Source organism: Phyllostomus discolor, chromosome 6, assembly GCF_004126475.2.
Source record: "Phyllostomus discolor isolate MPI-MPIP mPhyDis1 chromosome 6, mPhyDis1.pri.v3, whole genome shotgun sequence".
In the NCBI taxonomy this organism is placed as follows: Eukaryota; Metazoa; Chordata; class Mammalia; order Chiroptera; family Phyllostomidae; genus Phyllostomus; species Phyllostomus discolor.
This window is the reverse complement of record NC_040908.2, coordinates 28,378,845-28,397,913: the sequence shown is the minus strand read 5'-3', so window position 1 is coordinate 28,397,913 and position 19,069 is coordinate 28,378,845. Positions and strand designations below refer to the sequence as shown.

At 44.4% G+C, this 19,069-nt stretch overlaps 1 protein-coding gene across 2 annotated transcripts in view; it reads right to left on the bottom strand.

Annotated features, from left to right (window-relative positions):
• Window positions 1-19,069, bottom strand: part of PRKCE (protein kinase C epsilon) — a 473,918-nt gene that overhangs the window by 178,558 nt on the left and 276,291 nt on the right. The window lies entirely within an intron of this gene.

Sequence of the window (19,069 nt, the reverse complement as noted above, 5' to 3'; positions counted from 1 at the left end):
GTATGTATCTTTATGTATAGAAGGTGGCACTATCCTAACCTGGAAATCTGAGCCTTTCTTCATACAGTGAAGTTACCTGCCTGCCCTTTCAGTCAGTCTTGGCTCAAGCGGTAAGCGGGATGAAGCAGCAACGGTGAGGCTGAGGTTAAAGTCTACCACACAGTCTTGAGAGTCTCAAGAATCCTGCGATAGATGAGCACCGCCTCTGGCCAAAGCACATCGCTTCCACATCTCTGAAGTGTGAGTGAGTCTGGCTATCTGTTATAGGTCAAGAGATGCCTAAGGGAGAACTGAAGTCCATCTAGAGGAAAGAGACAAAAGTAATTTCCGTTTCTGGGAGAAATAAGAAAGGGTTGAATGAGAGGTATGGTATCCAATCTCTAAGGTGACCCCCAGTGACCCCGCCTCCTGGTATCCACAGAGACGACATGCTGACTTGAGTAACCAGAAAGACTTTGCAGAAATGACAGAGGATGACTTCTGGTGCTAGGTCACTAAAGACATTGTGTGTTCTACCTGGCTCTCTCTCGGATCACTCACCCCGGAGAAAGCCAACCGCCGCGTCACAAGGACACTCAGCAGCTCTGGTGGGGAGTGGAGGCCTCCTGCCGAGAGTCAGCCCCGACTTGTGAGCCACGTGTGTCAGCTGCACTGGACTTGGATCCTCTGGCTCCAGCCCAGTCTTCAGCTGACCCTTCAGCTGACCATAATCCAAATGTGACCTCAGGGGAGCCCATGGGCCAGAACCGTCCAGCTAAAGCTGCTGAATTCCTGACTGGCACAAACTTTATGAGATAATGCATATTCATTATTGTCTTAAGCTGCTGCATTTGTGGTGATATGTTATGTAACAATGGATATCTAGTTCAAGAGATAATAGATAAACCAAGCAGCGGAGACATAGGACAGACATGGGCAAGAGCAGTTTTTAATTGTGACAATTGTCCATTCCCTCAATAAGTATTTGCTGAGTGCCTCCTAGATGCTAGGTACTGTGTCTATACTTCGTGTTACACATTAATCCTGCCCATGGAGAGAGAGAGAAGGAAAGGAAGAATAAATGTTGACAGGACAGATATATTAGAATCACTGTCACGTGCGTCCCGGTAATAAATAGTCACAGTGAGGTAGGCTGCCCTGGCTCCTGAGAGCTGGGAAATCAAAGCTGCTGGTGTCCTAAAAACCAAAATGATCCCTGCTGCTTCCAGCTCCACTGCATTCGCTTTATCCCTTAAGCTTGAGGCTTTCAGCCCAGTTAAAACACGTACCCTCTGGGAAGGCCATGATGAGTGCAGTATGGATGAGTTTCGGGTCCTTTTGGAGAGGCTGTGCTGGGAAGGTAGGAAAACCATGGAGCAGAAAGGGTTGTAGGACCGACCCTTGGGGAGAGTGGTGGCAGGAGATCATTTTGGAAACTTGACAGTCAAAGGCTAATGGGTGCTTGGCATAGCTCAAGCAAAAGATCAAATCCATTTTCTAAAAATCTAATAAAAATTATAGGCACCACTGACTGTATTAACATGTGTGATCAGAACATATTTTCTCTACGTCTCAAAAGGATCCTACAGGTTTGGCATTAGTGTCTCCACAATACAAATGAGGAAACTGGGGTGAAGAAAATCAAAGTGAATTGCCCAGGGGTGCACAGTCATTAAGTGCAAGAGCCTGATTTTATACCAAGGCTGTCTGGCTCCAAAGTTCCGGGTTTCCCCACAAGACACTGCATGTTAAAGAATACAGAACGAACACTGTTTTCCCCTTTTCACCTCATATGGAAACTGGAAAAAGCACTTAAGAAAATTTGAGCATGGTGTTCACATTTCTCTCACAGGTGGTTTATAGACTTTTAAAAAATGAAATTTCCTTCTCAAATGGTGTAAATGAAAGAGCTTTGAGGAAAATTATTAACAGATTGGCAGGAGAGAGGCCAATTTCTTTCAAGTGAATATGGGGTTGGATGAGAAGTTCCGAGAGTTGTTTTGGAAACCAGACTGCTGGCAACGTAACAGAAAACAGAGCCTTGCAGAGACGACTCACTTCCATGCCACAAGCCACATGCCAGGGAGCACAGGCAGGGACAGAGACCAGAGCCCCTCCTTTCAGACCACATGCATGGATTCCCGCCTGCTCCTCCCTAACCTGAGAGGCGGGAGGAGATGTGAGGTGTGACACAGGAGCAAATACAATCCTCACGCAGGCGCCCACCTCCCAGAACAAAAAGTCTGTGTCTGCTTGAGCCAAGCAAGGAAGCAAGTTTCAGATCAGAGCATTCCCTAACCTGCCCCCAGCCATCACATGTGCAGCAGGAACACCTACTGTAAAGAAGACAGTTCTGTTCCTCAGGTCGGTCCCCTCCTCCAACTTAAGGCTACAAAGATGGAGGCTTATTGCTACTAGTTTTTTTTTAATAAACATTATTCTCTTTCTCCAAACAGAGCAGTTAGCAAAGGCCCAGATCAAATCTATTACTAGAAAGTTAGAATGGAGAGATAAAAAATTGTGTGTGTCTCTGTGTGTATGTGTGTAAGGGATAAGAACTAAAATAGAGCCCCTACTGGTGTGGCTCAGTTGGTTGGAGTGTTGTCTCATACACCAAAAGCTTGTGGGTTCGATCCTCAGTCAGGGCACATGCCTAGGCTGTGGGTTTCATCCCCAGTGGGGGAGCCTATGAGAGGCAACCCATAGATGTTTCTCTTTCTCTCCCCCTCCCCTGCTCCCCCCCCCCCCAACAAACCCTGTCCTCTCTCTCTAGAAGATATGAAAAAAATGTCTTCAGATGAGGATTAAAAAAATAAAAGAACTAAAATAAAGATATGATACTATACCCTGTGTTCTTTCAAACCATCTTCCTGGAAATAAAAAAGAGCACAGTGTTGAGAAGGCGTCCTTCCTCTTTTCCGGGGAGGCCCTGCCTGCGGCTAGCAGCCTGGTCTGGACGACCTGTGGAGAGGAGAGTTCTTCCTCTCCATGGGAACGACAGGGCAGTGATTTCCCTCTTGCACTGGGGAAGCGTGGAGCTTTGTAAAAGCTTGCACAATATCCTACACCCTTTTGTGCAGCTCAGGAGAATTCCAGTTGATTTCGGAGGGAGGATGACCTGGAACTTGACCACTCATTAACCAGAACTACCGGCTGATTCTCAACCTATCAATCTGAAATGTGTGCCCATTAGACCCCTGACTTGGCTCTATCTGATGCTGCTGCCTCGCTCCAAAACCTTCCTGCGTATCAGAAACGGCCTCTCATTTTTCAAGGGGAAATCTCATTTCCTGTTGGAGTGTGATGGCTAAAGGAGATCAGAAAAATGTTTTAAAGGCTGAAAGGAATGGGGGAAAAGGATCTCTTTCAGACAGACAGTGGCCACCGTGTCTTATTAAATGTGAATCAGAACCCAGAAGAACCCAGATCAAGTCTATCAACATAATCCCGTCACCGTTTTCTTCTAAATGACTTAAATTCTGAGGCCTTTACCGCCTTAAAATAGTAGTGGCTCTCAGCCTTTAGCACGCATCAGAATTGCTTGGAGGGCTTACTGAAACAGGACTCTACCGGACCTGTCCCCAGAGTTTCTTTCGGCAGGTTTGGGAAGTAGCTGAGAGCTTCATTTTTTTTTAAGGGAACTATAGTAACATTTCTTTTTTTTCTTTTTATTTATTTATTTATTTATTTATTTTTAGAGAGGGAAGGGAGGGAGATAGAGAGAGATAGAGAGAGAGACATCAATGTGCGGTTGCTGGGGGTTCTGGCCTGCAACTCAGGAATGTACCCTGGCTGGGAATCGAACCTGGGACCCTTTGGTTCCCAGCCCGAGAGCTTCATTTTTAAGAGGCGTCCGGGTGATGGTAATGCTGTTGGTCTGGGACCGCATTTTGGGAGCTGTCTGGACCACGTTCGCCACACCTTACCCAAATCACCTATGGATAAAAGTGGCACACTTATTTATTCGGAAGGAACCAGGGCCCTGCTCAGAATGGAGGAAGCTCAAAGGGTCATCACTGCCACCGTTACACCAAAAACAGGGGGACAGGCAGCCCATGGGAGCAGAACGGAGCCCGGCAACTCGTCTGCATGCACATGTTCAACCGACTTTCAGCGAAGACAGAAAAGGAGTACGATGGAGAAATTACTGTTTTTTTCAACAAACAGTACTGGAACAATTAGCTATCCATAGGCAAAAAATAATCAGGGATCAATACCTTGCACCTTGTACAAAAATAGACTCTATTGTCACAAAGGGAATTTTGAGGGGATACATGGAGATCTTTTTTTTAAATAGACTCAAAGCAGATGATAGACAAAAACATAAAGCCTAATACTACCAAACATCTGGAGGAAAACACAGGAGAAAATCTCTGTGACCTTGTGGTTGGGTAAGAATTTACTAGACGTGACGCCAAAAGCACAATTCACAGAAGAAAAGACTGATACATGGAACTTCACCAAAATTAACAACTTCTGTTCAAAAGGTGTCGTTAAAAGAGTGAAAAGGCAAGTCCCCAAGTCGGGAAAAATATTTGTAAACTACATGTCTGGTAAGGCACTTATGTCTAGAATATATAAAGAATTCTTAGAACTCAATAATAAAAAAATAACAATTTAAAAAAATGGATTAAAGATCTGAAAGACACCTCACCAAAAAAGATATATGGATAGCAATTAAGCACATGAAAAGAGGCTGAACATTGGCTTTAGGAAAATTAAAATTAAAACCACAATGAAACCACTATATAACCGTTAGAATGACTAACTTTAAACTAACAATAATAATAAAACATAAACATATGAAGTGAGGATGTGGATGGAAAGTAACTGGCATTTTCACACATGGCTGGTGGAAACAGAAAATGGCCTCCCCACTTGGAAAACAGTTTGCAGTTTCTTACAAAATCAAACACACACTCACCACACACACCCCTGCAGTGCCATCCCTAGGTATTTACTCAAATGAAATTAAAAGTTACATTACACAAAAACTGATATGCACATGTCTATGAGGTTTTTATTTGTAATCATTTAAAACCAGAAACAATCCAAATGTCCCTCAACTGGAGAACGGATGAACGAACAAATTGGTGTCCATCCATACAGTGACATTCCACTCAGTAACGAGAAGGAATGAGGGACTGATGCCATCAACAGCATGGATGAACCTCCAATGCCGCATGAAAAGAAGCTGGATGCAAAGGGCTCTGTGCTGTATGGTTCCACCCAAATGGCATTCTGGAAAAGGCAAAGCTACAGGCACTGAAAAGGGATCAGTGATTTCTGGAGGTGGAGAAAGGCTTTGACTACAAAAGGGAAAGGTAATTGGCGAATTTGGGGGGATAATGGAACCACAGAATTCTATATTTTGATCCTGGTGATGGCTACATGACTGCATGCATTTGTCAAGACTGGCAGAAGTGTACGCTGAAATGGGCTATTTTTTATGTAGTAAATATGACCTTATTTTATTTTTAAGAAGGGAAAAAGTAATTTGGGAGGACCTGCTACATCCTCAGCCCTGTATCAAGAGCTACTACAAAAAACCACATTAGATGTTAGAACGAACATCTGCCTCAAGCATTTAAAGAGCCCACACCTGGGAACTCAAGTGAGGCAACTGTTCAATGAGCCTGGAGACAGCTGGGGTCTCTGGTACAAACCCGGCCCCCTCCATTGCCGGGTTCTACCTTCAATGCAAAGGCTCTTCGTTCTTCCTCTCATGCTCTGGCCACCTGAGCCAGGTTGATCTCCTGACTGCCCCTCACAGAAGTCATGTTTATTCCTGCCTCCGAGTTAATTACACTGGTCCTCTGTCCTAGGACACAGTTCTTTACCCCCTCCTCCTAGTCAAAATAATTCTCATCCTTAAAGATACACATCTTCCACGAAACCTTTCTTAACCACAGCAGTCCACAGGGATCACCTCTTCTTTGAACGATCATGGCACCTGGAGTTTTTACTATTCAGTATGACATCCATTCATTAAACATGTAACATATGCTTTCCCAGTGCCTGACATGGTGTTCATACTGTCTCCCCATCTATTTTAGGAAAAGAAGAAGCCCTTAAGATTTCTCTTGAGTCCTTGTCCCCAACCTCACCCCGACACTCCCAATGCCTAGTTCGAACCATAATTAATTGAATGAGACACTGATTATTAACCAGAAGTTTGCACGACAACCTCAGCTCTCAGTTAGACTCACCTGGAGAGTTTGGGCACATGCCGGTGCCCGGTGCCCACCACAGACAACTGAATCACAGTCTCAGGGGGGCAGGGCACTGGTATTGCTTTAAAGCTCACCCGGGGTAGTAACGTGCAGCACTGATGGAAAGGGTGGGTGGTAGTGCAGTTAAGAATCGGGAAAGGACTTCCGGCAAGATGGAGGCATAGGTGGATGCACCGTACCTCCACGCACAACCAAGATTAGAACAACAACAATTTAGAGCTAGAATACACCCAGAACTGACAGAGAATTTATCTGAATGGAAGTCAAGCAGCCAAGAAGTTGAAGTAGACCTGTTCAACCAGACCGGTAGGAGGGGCTGAGAGGAGGAATGGGCGCGGGTCACGGTGCACAGAAATTGGGGAAAACTGGGCGCATAAGGCAACCGGGAGCGAGTAAGCCTTCTGGGACACAGCGGTGGATCCTGAGTATGCAAGCGGCGGCGGGCAGACCCACTGAGGTGGCATTGTGGACCAGGGCAGAGCGCGCAACCAGGATCCCAGGGAAGGGACTAAGGTCCCAAAAGAACGGAGCTACCGCCATTGTTCCCTCCCGCTCCCGCCCCCACATACAACGTCACAATCTAGCAACTGGGGTGCCTAGCCCAGGTGAACACCTAAGGCTACGCCCCTCACCGGAACAAGAGCGGCCAGACCCCCCCCCCCCCCCCCAAAAAAAGGAGAGAGAGAGTCATGTCTCCAACAGAAGAACAGATCAGTCCCTCAGGACTCATCCTTTTGAGCGACCAAGAAATAGGCAATCTATCAGATGCACAGTTCAAAACACTGGTGATCAGGAAGCTCATGGAATTGGTTGATTTTGGGCGCAAATTACATGAAAAAATGCAGGTTACCATAAAAGAGATGAAGGAAGATGCATGGAGAACCAATAGTGAAGGGAAGGAAACTGGGACTCAAAACAATAGAGTGGACCAGAAGGAAGAAAAAAACAACCAAGCAGGAGAGAATGAAGAAACAAGAATTCAAAAAAACGAGGAGAAGCTTAGGAACCTCCAGGACATCTTTAAAGGTTCCAACATCCGAATTATAGGGGTACCAGAAGGGCAAGAGGAAAAGCAACAGATTGAACACATATTTGAACAAATAATGAAGGAGAACTTCCCCACTCTGGCAAAGGAAATAGACTTCCAAGAAATCCAGGAAGCTCAGAGAGCCCCAAAGAAACTGGACCCAAGAAGAAACACACCAAGGCACATCATAATTACATTAGCCAAGGTAAAAATGAAGGAGAGAATCCTAGAAGCAGCAAGAGATAAGGGGACTGTAACCTATGAAGGAGTTCCCATCAGACTGTCAGCTGATTTCTCAAAAGAGACCTTACAGGCAAGAAGGGGCTGGAAAGAAATATTCCAAGTCATGAAAGATAAGGACCTACATCCCACATTGCTCTGTCCAGCAAAGCTCTCATTTAGAATGGAAGGGCAGATAAAGTGCTTCTCAGATAAGGTCAAGTTAAAGGAGTTCATCATCACCAAGCCCTTATTTTATGAAATGTTAAAGGGACTTATCTAAGAAAAGAAGATTAAAAAAAAAACATGTATAGTAAAAGGACAGAAAACTCACAATTATTAACAACCACACCTAAAGCAAAACCAAAAGAAACTAAGCAAACAACTAGAATAGGAACAGAACCACAGAAATGGAGATCACATGGAGGGTTAGCAACAGGGGAGTGGGAGGAGGAGAGAGGGAGAAAAGGTACAGAGAATAAGTAGCATAGAATGTAGGTTGAAAATAGATAGGGGGAGGGTAAGAACAGTATGGGAAATGTAGAAGCTAAATAACTTATAAGTATGACACATGGACAAGACTAAAGGGGGGGATATGGGTGGGAGAGGGTGTACAGGGTGGAGGGGAGTGAAGGGGGGAAAATGGGACAACTGTAATAGCATAATCAATAAAATATATTTTTAAAAATTAAAAAAAAAAAGAATTGGGAGAGGCATGGAGGGATAGCAGCATTCACGGAACCAGTGACATGGATGTGTTTCCTTCAGTGTTTTTTGGGAGTTACCCAGAAACAGGTATTCCAGGGGAGGTATCCAAGGCAGAGGGAGAGAGAGAGAGAGAAGGGAAAGGAATTGGTATTCAGGAAGAGGAGGAGAGAAAGAGGGGACAATGTTTGAAAACGCATGAAAGGTGCCCTCAACTGGGACTCTGGTCATGGAGGATAAGACCTTGGTTCTGACACAAATCAGACACGTGACCCCTGGGTAAGCCATTTCCCTTGCTTTGGTCTCAGTTTCCACAAAATAAACTTACAGGAGTGGCTGTGTGTTTTCAAGCCCCTGCTGAGCTGAGATTTTCCAGGTGTATTCTATCAAAGTCACCAGGGTATTAAATGGGCCTTTGTTTGTGACAGTGAGGAAGAGTAGGGGCTTCAGGGCTGAGTATCTTCCAGGTAATCTAATGCATGTGCTAAAGATTGAGGACAACTGGTCAAGGGCTTTTTGGGGACTATCAATTATTTGAGAATTTCATTACCACGAACACCACTCGGTAATGTCCAAAAAGGCAGCCAGCTCGACCTTCCTGCCAATGAAATAAGGTTTCGAGGTGAACCCAGACTACCATGAAAAAGAAATTTTCATAGTTGTATCTATAGCTTTACTTGGCTACTGTGTTTTGTGTTTTCTTAATGTATAAGCTCTGTGAAAGCAGGAACTGGTTGTCTAACAGAACCTTGGTATTACGTGGCCTGGCTTACACAAAGCGCTTCCTCGGTGTTCTTCCTTTTTCTACAAAAGTTAGGTTCTTGGCAAACTGCATGTCAAGGGAACCACCATCAATCAAACCCAAATTTAATGCACATTAAGTGCTATATCAAGAGCCATGAGGTGAACACTTTGGAAGAATGCCTACATTTTTTTTGGAAGTGCTAATAATCACACCTTAATTCGGCTGCTTGGTAAGTCTAAATTTAACATAGCAATTTCCATGTAAAATAGAGGTTGTTTTATGTTCCTTTAAATTGAACCCTTAATGAGGGATTTTTGGGCATAGTACGGGGGCCGGCACAAATAATGCCCCCTTTTATTACAAAATCATAAGCATGTAATACTGTAACATGACAACATCACATTCAAACATGCCATATGACATTTTAGGTGACATGTTCAAATTGCTGTCCACCACATGCGAGATATCTGTGCATCCTACCAACCACACCCAAGCAGGCATTCTTTCTATGGGACCCCATGTAATAAATTCTATAGTTCGTGCTCCTTCAGAATACTTTCAGCAAAAGGAGGCTGTTTTATTGGTTTAAACCTCAGTATGCTTCTATGTGCTGAGCCACTTACACACACAGAACAGTAGGTGACCTGTGAATGTTACAAGGCCCAGGAGCCGTGTGGTGTCATGAGCTGAGCGTGATTACTGCGGGCTGGGGGCCTAGGTTCACCTGCTCACCACCTCCCAGCATGCACCCTTGGGTGAGACCCTTTCCTTTTCTGGGCTTCAGTTATCCATGTGATAGAAATATTGGACTACTGATTTCTAATGTCCTTTTCAGCTCTGGGATTCCAGGATTTTAGGGTTCTTTGGAGAGTCTAGATCATCTAAGGCTGTCGAACTTTACAGTCCTAAAACCACTCTATTGGAGCTTTAATCCAGCTTGGCACACGCCTGGAGGATGAGGTGTGAGAGGACCACATTCTCCGTGTGGGTTGTGCACTGCAAAAAGGTACCCCCTTTTGCTGCATTTGCTCAGTGGGGGCCCACTGTGTTAGGTGCTACATGGTCTAGCCTGATGCCGGTGATAGCGAGACCTTTAAACCCAAGGGCAGCAAAGCACAAATCAAAGTGTGGTTCCAAGACAAGAGAGCTATTCTTCTGGGTCCAGAGGAAGCCCAGCCCAGGTGTGGTGATCAGGTGCTCATAATTGTTACCTAGTTTCAGTGAGGAAGTCAGGGTTAAGGAGGAATTATGGAAGCCCAAAGACTTGCAAGGTAGAGGGACATACCCTGAAAAGATGGCTGCGAGTGGAAACGTTACTTACTGAACAGTCTACATGAAGCTGTCCCTAGAGGGCCTGGTGCCTCCCTGCAGCCTCACGTTGAGGTTACGTCGTAGAGCTGTGTTCTCCAACCTGGCTGCTTATTAGAGTCACCTGGGAAGCTGGTGCAACCACAGACTCCCGCACCACTCCTCAATTCCATTGGATGAGGCTTGAGAATCTGTAATTCTAATCAGCACCCCAGGAAATCTGGCGTAGCCAGCACAGCACCAGACAGCATACAATGTTTGAAGAGCTCTGGTTCGGAGCAACCACCCGGGCTCCAGGTAAGTAAGGATCAAGCTGTGGAGAGGATTGATGTGCAGTTCACAGTCATGACCAGGGACAGACGCCACTAGAGCAAGTGCAAGTACACTGCTTGGGGCTGTCACAGTGGCCAAAGGAATGTGGTCCCAGACCTGAAATCTAAGGCCACTCACTGGGCAACAATAGGTCAAAGAAATGGACCTGGTAGTTGGAGGACATTTCACTAGGGCAGCCGAGTTCTCAGAGGTCCTCAAGGAATGCCGACCCTCCCACTTGTCCTCTAGATGCTACACCTCATCCCTAAACCCTTCTCACCTTGAGCCAACAGGAGTGTGAGCCACGGAGACTAGGCAGACCCGTGCTGATCTGCATCCCATCCCCGGGTATTCATCTCTCTCTGCCCTCCACATGCCTGCAGGGACATTTTTTATGCCATTCCTCATTAGACACTTGGCCTGGGGCATCACCAAGCCAGGCATCTGGCAGTCTCTGGGGAAACTGGGCAGAGTCAAAAATAAACCCTGGTAATTGACCTTAAAAGCGATTTATTTTCTCCTCGCCCCGTCAGAGTTCTCCATGCAAATGCACTGACATCTTTATCAGCTACCCTCAAAATTAGAGAGAAGATAAAAAAAAATCTCAGTGTCACTGAAATTCTGCCAGCAAATTTTAAGATAAAGGTTTTTATAAGAAAATGTAAAGATCAAATGTACTTATCTAAGGGCCAGAGACTGGCTAATGCCTGTTAGACGGTGATAAATTGCCTGATCTCTAAGGCAGCGATCTGTTTCTATGCCTACTACTTAAGCATTAGTTTTTGGTAAATAATGGCAAAAAAAACAACTAAGCTAAAGATAGTTTCAGCCTTTGGTCAAAAATTCATTTTGTTATGTTCCCCAGGATACCAGTTAGGGACACATTTTCTAAGGATTTATTTTAGGCAAGTATTGAGCTTTAAAAAATATTTAATGGGAAGAAATTAAAAGCCTGAATGGATCTATAATCATTTAAAAAATTCAATAATTCCAAAATCAGTGCATTTCTGATTTAAATCCCAGTAGGCTTTTCATAGAATTTGAGAAGTTGATCCCAAACTTCATTGAACAAAAATGCCCAAAAATAGCCAGAGAGAGAGAGAGAGAAAAAAGTAAGAAATTAAGGATGAAGAATGGGAGCATGCACTATTGGATATCAAGATTTCTTTCATGGCTAAAGCAACTGCAACAACATGGGCTGGCCCAGGAATGGATCGGTAGACTACAGGACAGAACAGAACTGTGGGGCAAGGGGACCCTGGGGGAACACAGATGTGACAGCAACACGGTCCAGGTCCATGGGTTGTCACACCAACCCAACGTCCATAGGGTGTCAAACTGGGGGAAAGTAGAATTAAACCCAAGTGCAAAAACAGTAAAACACTAAAACTTTCACTTAAAAAATAAATAGGGAAATATCTCTGCCATTCAAACAGGGAAGGATTTATTAAACACTGCAAAAAGCACAAACCAATCATAATCACATTAAAATGTAAGACCGCACAGAAGACACCACAGATAAGTGACAGCAACAAGCCACAGACACTGGGAGAAGATAATTTACAACACATAATAGACTCAGATTTAGTAGTTCTGTATTTATCCAAAATTTCTCCTATCAATAAAAGACCAATAATCAAGTAAGAAAAAGACCAACAATCAAAAAGAAAAATGAGCAAAATTGATGAATAGTTTCTACTCAGGAAAAATACAATTGGCCAATAATCCTGACAGAATTCTCAACCTTACAGGTAATCAGGGAAATGCAGATTAAAACAATAATGAGACGCCACACTACACTTAATGGCTGGCAGAAATAAAAGTCCAACATTACTAAGTGTTGGTGAGAGTGTAAAAAGACAAACTCTTACTCACTGCCAATGGGGATGTGAACTAATAGAACCATGATGAAGACCAATCTGGCAGTAATGAGCTGAGCTGATGGTGTGTTGATCCTATAACCAAGCAGTTGCTCCCTAAGTAAATATCCTAGAATGAGCACATATACCCAAACACACGCATGCACACATGTGCACACACACACACACACACACATGCAAAGATGTTCACTGGAACGCTGTGGGAGTAGAAAACTGAAAACAACTGAAGTGTCCACCAACAAGTGAATGGATAAAAAGTGTGATATTGTCATACAAGTAATATCATCTAGTAGTTAAAATGAATGAACCAGATCTATAACAGGGACAAATGTTTAAAACATGTTGCCTTAAAAAGTTACAAAAGAATATGCACAGTATGATACCATTTATACAAAATTGAATGCGCAAAACAAACATTTATAAACACACATACCAATAAAAACAACAAACATGAATACATACCAATTGCAGCCCAGCGGTTGGTTACTGGGGGGAAGAGAGATAACGCTTCTACAGGGATTGTGACCATATCTGGTGTTTTATTTCTTTAACAAAAGCCAATGAAAAAGATCCACAGCAAATGCTAAATTCTCATATTTCCTAACTAGGGTTAATTAGACTATTCTTGCTTTTGCATCTATTTTTAAATATTTTCAAAATTTTTAAAGCTTCTGTGTGTCCATTTGTTTGAATGTGTTGCATTAGCATGTATGTGACATGTGAATGCTTGTAAGTGGCTGCTTTGCACAGCATAACTTTAAAACAAATGCAACTTACAGACTGACTGCCCCTCACAGCTGTGGTTACCAGCCAGCATCCAACACACAGACAGCAGACACTTACGTGCAAGCAACACTTGAACTCAGTCTAGCATGAGGTGGGAGGGGGGTTTATCACTGTGCAAAGAGACACTGCTGCCCTCACACATGCATTGCTCTCTGACTTCCTCCTCTTCTAAACCATGTTCATAGCTCCAGACTGTACTGGGTAAAGCAAGCTAGAGAGGGAATATAAATTCATTGCAAGAAATTTTGACTGGACAGTCCCACTCTAAAGAAGTAATCCTAAATAAATTTTTTAGTTCTATGGAAACACTATCTATAGTAATAACCAATGCTGCAACCTGGAAACCTGCATGCCTACCAGCCAGAAAATAATTAGGCAAAATGTCAAACTGACAGACTACAAGTGATAGCTCTAAAGACTCTGTAAAAAAATGGACAAACATTTGCTGAAAGGAACAGTGATCGAGGCACACCAAAACCACAGTAAAATGTGTTCCAGTGGCTGAAAATCAGGAGACATGTAAACATTAAAATACTTTGTTGGCATGTATTATTATAAACATAATTTTAAACTTTTCTCCAGCATTTTGATACATTTAATCCTTAGGTACCTTTTTTTGATCACAGCTCTTTTTGGAGATATAATTCACATATCACACAATTGACCCACTTAAAGTGTAACATCATGGTTTTTAGTATATGCGGAGTTGTGTGACCATCTCCACAGTCAATTTGAGAACATTGCATCATCCCCAAAAGAAACCCCCACCCCTTTTAGCAAATATCCCCCAGTTCCCTTCCTCCCAGCCCCTGGCAGTCATTTTCCAACTCTGAGGAAGTGCCTATTCTGTACATGTCACACAATGGAATCATACAATATATGGTTGTTTGTGCCTAGCTTCCTTCACCTCGAATAATGTTTTCAAGGCTCATCCATGTTGTAACAAGAATCAGTGCTTTGTTCCTTTTTACTGCTGAATAATATTCCACTGAATGGGCAAAGCACACTTTATTCATGTGGTACTATTTTTACAATAACAATACATAGACTATGTGATGGAAAGAGGCTTGGAGAGTTTTCCTTCTACCCTATTCTGACAAGAATAACTCTTGGTGGTTGAAAGGTGACCTTAGAAGAGCTAAAAATCTCATAGCGTCTAGGTCTACTGGGTCACACTTGGGACTCAGCTGGTAGGTAGGACAGGCCTGATGGGAGAGGCTGAGATCCAGGGACCAGAAGTCGCTAGGGGGCAGAGCTGACCACTGATGTGGTCTGGTAGAGAGAAAGGGTAGCAAAGGGGTACTTCTAGCACAAGCAGGAGGCGGCTGGACTGGTGGGAGTTGGGAAGGAGGGCAGGAAAGAGGTGCCTACAGGTAACCAGTTGCCCAGGGAGACTGAGCCACAGAAGGAGAAGCCCAAGTGTAGGATAGGGCCAAGTGCAGGCCCAATGCATGGAAAGCCCTGGGACACTGGGAGGGAGACCAGGGTTTAGACCTGGCAGTGGGGTCAGAGTGGCTCCCGACTACAGAAAGCCTGGTCAAGGCAGAGCCAGGCTACTCAACCTGGGGTCTGAGACCAGAGAAGGGCCAGGGATGGCAGAGCTAAGAGAATGCTGTCCTCTGTGTCCTGCAAAGTGAACCTTAGCAGGAGGTAAGGGTTACGGAAGCCATGAAGCTCAAAGGGCTGGGAGGGAGGAAGGAATTCCATAATCGTCATAACAACAGGCACCAGTGACTATATGCTGTGTACCATGCACAGTGGCTGGTGGTTTATCATACATTATGTCACCAGTCCTCACAACCACTTAAAGTGAAAGAACAGTATTACCCTAATTTTACAGGTGAGAAAATTAAGACTTAAAGAGGTTAAACAATGATACAACAGAAAGTGACAAAGCAGACTCTGAACCCAAGTCTGACTCCAAAGTCAGAGTCTCTAACGCTGAGGGTGGCAGTGACGGCATGCTGAGTCCATGGCAGGCCAGTTCTTGGAGCTCCTGGCCACTGTAAGCCAAGACGAGGCTACTTTACATCCTACTGTGTAGGAGTTGGGACCCTGGGAGGGTGGTGACAGCTAACATTTACACTGGGGTACCATCCTGAACTTATTGAGAATATGGTCACACCAGCTTTTATCAAGACTTACTTTCCACAAAAGCCCCATAAGGCTGGCAGGGAGACATTAACCCAGGAAATCATCTTGGTATCTTTATTACAATCTGGCTCCATGGACCTTTAACTCAACTCCTCATGGCACTTCAACAAGAACATCTTACAATTAGCTGTTTCCCGGGGCACCAGTGTAGATCTCAAAAAATTAAGATGTGGACTTCCGGCCAAGATGGAGGCATAGGCAGACACACAGTGCCTCCTCGAGCAACCAAAAGAAGGACAACAACAATTTAAAAGCAAAAAAAAAAAAAAAAAAAAAACCAGAACTGACAGAAAACCGAACTGTATGGAAGTCTGACAACCAAGGAGTTAAAGAAGAAACATTCATCCAGACCTGTAGGAGGGGCAGAGTCAGGCAGCCGGGCGGAGAGGACTTGAGGCAAGATGGCAGCTGGTGGACCCTTGAGGTGGCAGATTGTAGAGCCAGAGGTCCCATATTTGCATGCGGATAAACCGGGAAGAACAACTGGGGAATGAGACAAATCTCACAACCTGGGGTCCCAGCATGGGGAAATAAAGCCTCAAACCAGTGATTGAAAACACCTGTAGAGGTTGAGGTGGCAGCGGGAAAAACTCCCAGCCTCACAGGAGAGTTCATTGGAGAGATCCACAGGGTCCTAGAATGTGCACGAGCCTATCCACCCAGGAATCAGCACCAGAAGGGCCCACTTTGCTTGTGGGTAGCAGGGGAAGTGACTGAAATCTGGCAGAGAGCAGAGCAAGCAGCATTGTTTCCTCTTGGACCCCTCCCCCACAAAAAATGTCACAACACAGCAACCTGGATTGCCCCACCCTGGTGAACACCTAAAGCTCCACCCCTCACTATGTAACAGGTGCATCAAGACAAAAAATATGGTCCAAATGAAAGAACAGATCATAGCTCCAGAAAAAATATAACTAAGCAATGAAGAGATAGCCAACCTATCAGATGCACAGTTCAAAACACTGGTAATCAGAATGCTCACAGAATTGGTTGAATTTGGCCACAAATTAGATGAAAAATAAAGGCTATGCTAAGTGAAATAAAGGAAAATGTACAGGGAACCAATATTGATGGGAAGGAAACTGGGACTCAAATCAATGGTGTAGACCAGAAGGAAGAAAGAAACATCTAATCAGAATGGAATGAAGAAATAAGAATTCAAAAAAATGAAGAGAGACTTAGGAACATCCAGAACATCTTTCAATGTTCCAACATCCAAATTATAGGGGTACCAGAAGGAGAAAAGGAAGAACAAGAAATTGAAAACTTATTTGAACAAATAATGAAGGAGAACTTTCCCAATCTGGCCAAGGAAATAGACTTCCAGGAAGTCCAGGAAGCTCAGAGAGTCCCAAAGAAGTTGGACCCAAGGAGGAACACACCAAGGCACACCAGAATTACATTACCCAAGATTAAAAATAAGGAATCTTAGAAGCAGCAAGAGAAAAGGAGATGGTTACCTACAAAGGAGTCCCCAAAAGACTGTCAGTTGATTTCTCAAAAGAAGGTGCTGGAAAGAAGTATTCCAAGTTATGAAAGGCAAGGACCTACATCCAATATTACTCTCTGCAGCAAAACTATCATTTAGAATGGAAGGGCAGATCAAGTGCTTCTCAGATAAGGTCAAGTTAAAGGAGTTCATCATTGCCAAACCCTTATTATATGAAATGTTAAAGGGACTTGCCTAAGAAAAAGAAGATAAAAAATATGAACAGTAAAATGACAGCAAACTCACAGTTATTAACAACCACACCTAAAACAAAAACAAAGGCAAACTAAGCAAACAACTAGAAAAGGAACAGAACCACAGAAATGGAAATCACATGGAGGGTTATCAACAGGGAAGTGGGACGGGGAGTGGGGGAAAAGGTACAGGGAATAAATAGCATAGATGGTAGGTAAGAAATAGATAGGGTGGGGTTAAGAATAGTATAGGAAATGCAGAAACCAAAGAACTTATATGTATGATACATGGAAATGAACTAAAGGGGGGGGAATGTGGGTGGGAGGGGGTGTGCGGGGTGGAAGGGAATAAAGGGGGGAAATGGGACAATTGTAATAGCATAATCAATAAAATATATTAAAAGAAAAAAATTAAGATGCGGTGGGCTGGCAGGGTGACTCCCCATGGTGCTCAGCATTGTTGACCTTCTGTGAACAAAAGCTCAAGGGTAGACCTTCGAGATTAAACGGCCCTTTTCTCCAGGACCTCGCCTTTTCTCTCCTCTGGACGGATGTTTCAGCTGTACTCACGTTCCCTGAAAGTCCTGGGAAAAGCTGAGCCAGCATGTTCCAAGGTTCTGACTTGGGTCATTTATAAGCCATTTCATTTCCATAAAATTTAAATAAAAAATAGATTCAGGTGAAGTCAGACAGCAAACAAATGGGAAGGCAAATCGGCCAAGTGGCCTCACTGCACAGTTAGTCTAAGACTGACGGAGCATGGTCACAGCCACCAGTGATCTCATCACAGGTCTCATGGGCCAGGAGCCCAGTGGTGGGCAGGGGCTTAAGAGACACGAGGCACCTGGGGCTCCTCTGTGAACTCTGGTCACCTCGCTTGGTATTCAGCCAACGCCTTAAGCCCTGGGAGGCCCCTGTCAGGTTCATAACCCACCCCAGCCTTGCAGATGAGGGATTAATGGCAGCCATAGTCATTAATAAACACAGAACAACTTGTGCATGTGGATTACTGAGTCCATGTTTTGGTTTGTCATCTCTGCCATCCAGCACTAGCCTCGCAGATGGGCATAAGGGGCCCTTCGTGTGGAAGAAAATGGAGAAGCCTCTCACCACATGCCCTGCCCACTGGTGCCCAACATTCTACCATTAGCGAGTCATTCTTGCCTCTCAAGAGGCTGTGTAAAGCAGAGGCAAAGAACCCTGGCTTTGGGGGTCACGTGCCTGGGTTCTAATGCTGGCTCTTACCGGCAGTACAGTCACACAACCTCTCTTTAGGAGGTCTGTAAGGATAACAGTAATAATAAAAGTAGTATTTGGAGAGCAGCGAGCACAGTGCCTGACACACAGTAAGTGCAAGATGCCCCAGAAAGCAGCGGGGGAGGTACAAAATGATGTGAAGTAGGTCAAGAGAGTATAATAAATGACAGCTGTGGTTTTGGGTGTTGTGCAGACCTCTTAGGTCCTCCTCTAAAGACAGAAATCTTCCCAGAACATGTCCTTGTCTTAGTGCATTAGTGCGCTTGTCAGTTCCCTGCCTCATGGGAAGGACCTGTGGCAGGCACGGGCTCAGGGGAGGGGCGGATGGAAGAGGAGCAGGAAATGGAAGAACCATTATCGGAGAGAAGGGCACTGGGAGCCATGGCTGGGGACACAGAAACAAATGTCTCCACTTGACTGAGGTTTTGGCCGTGGGTGGAACTCACCAATCACAATGTCCAAGGATTTATAAGTGAGGTTATTTGAATGCGGTTTTTTATGAGGATTAATTTACATAAAGTGGAATGCAAAGATCTTAAGTGTACAAGTAGGTGAGTTTTGACAAATGTATACGCCAGTGTAGCTGCCACTCCAACCAGAGCTGTCTTTCATTTGCTGGCTCAAAGACTTCCATACAGAGCTCACACGCCAGAAATACCGATTGGGGAAGTCACGGCTCTTCCCTACAGCCCTGCAAGCTAAAGCAACCCATGGCGTGCAGGACAAAAGTGGCGCCAACAGGTTGGAATGGAGAACATGGGATTAGAACAGTGAAGCAGAA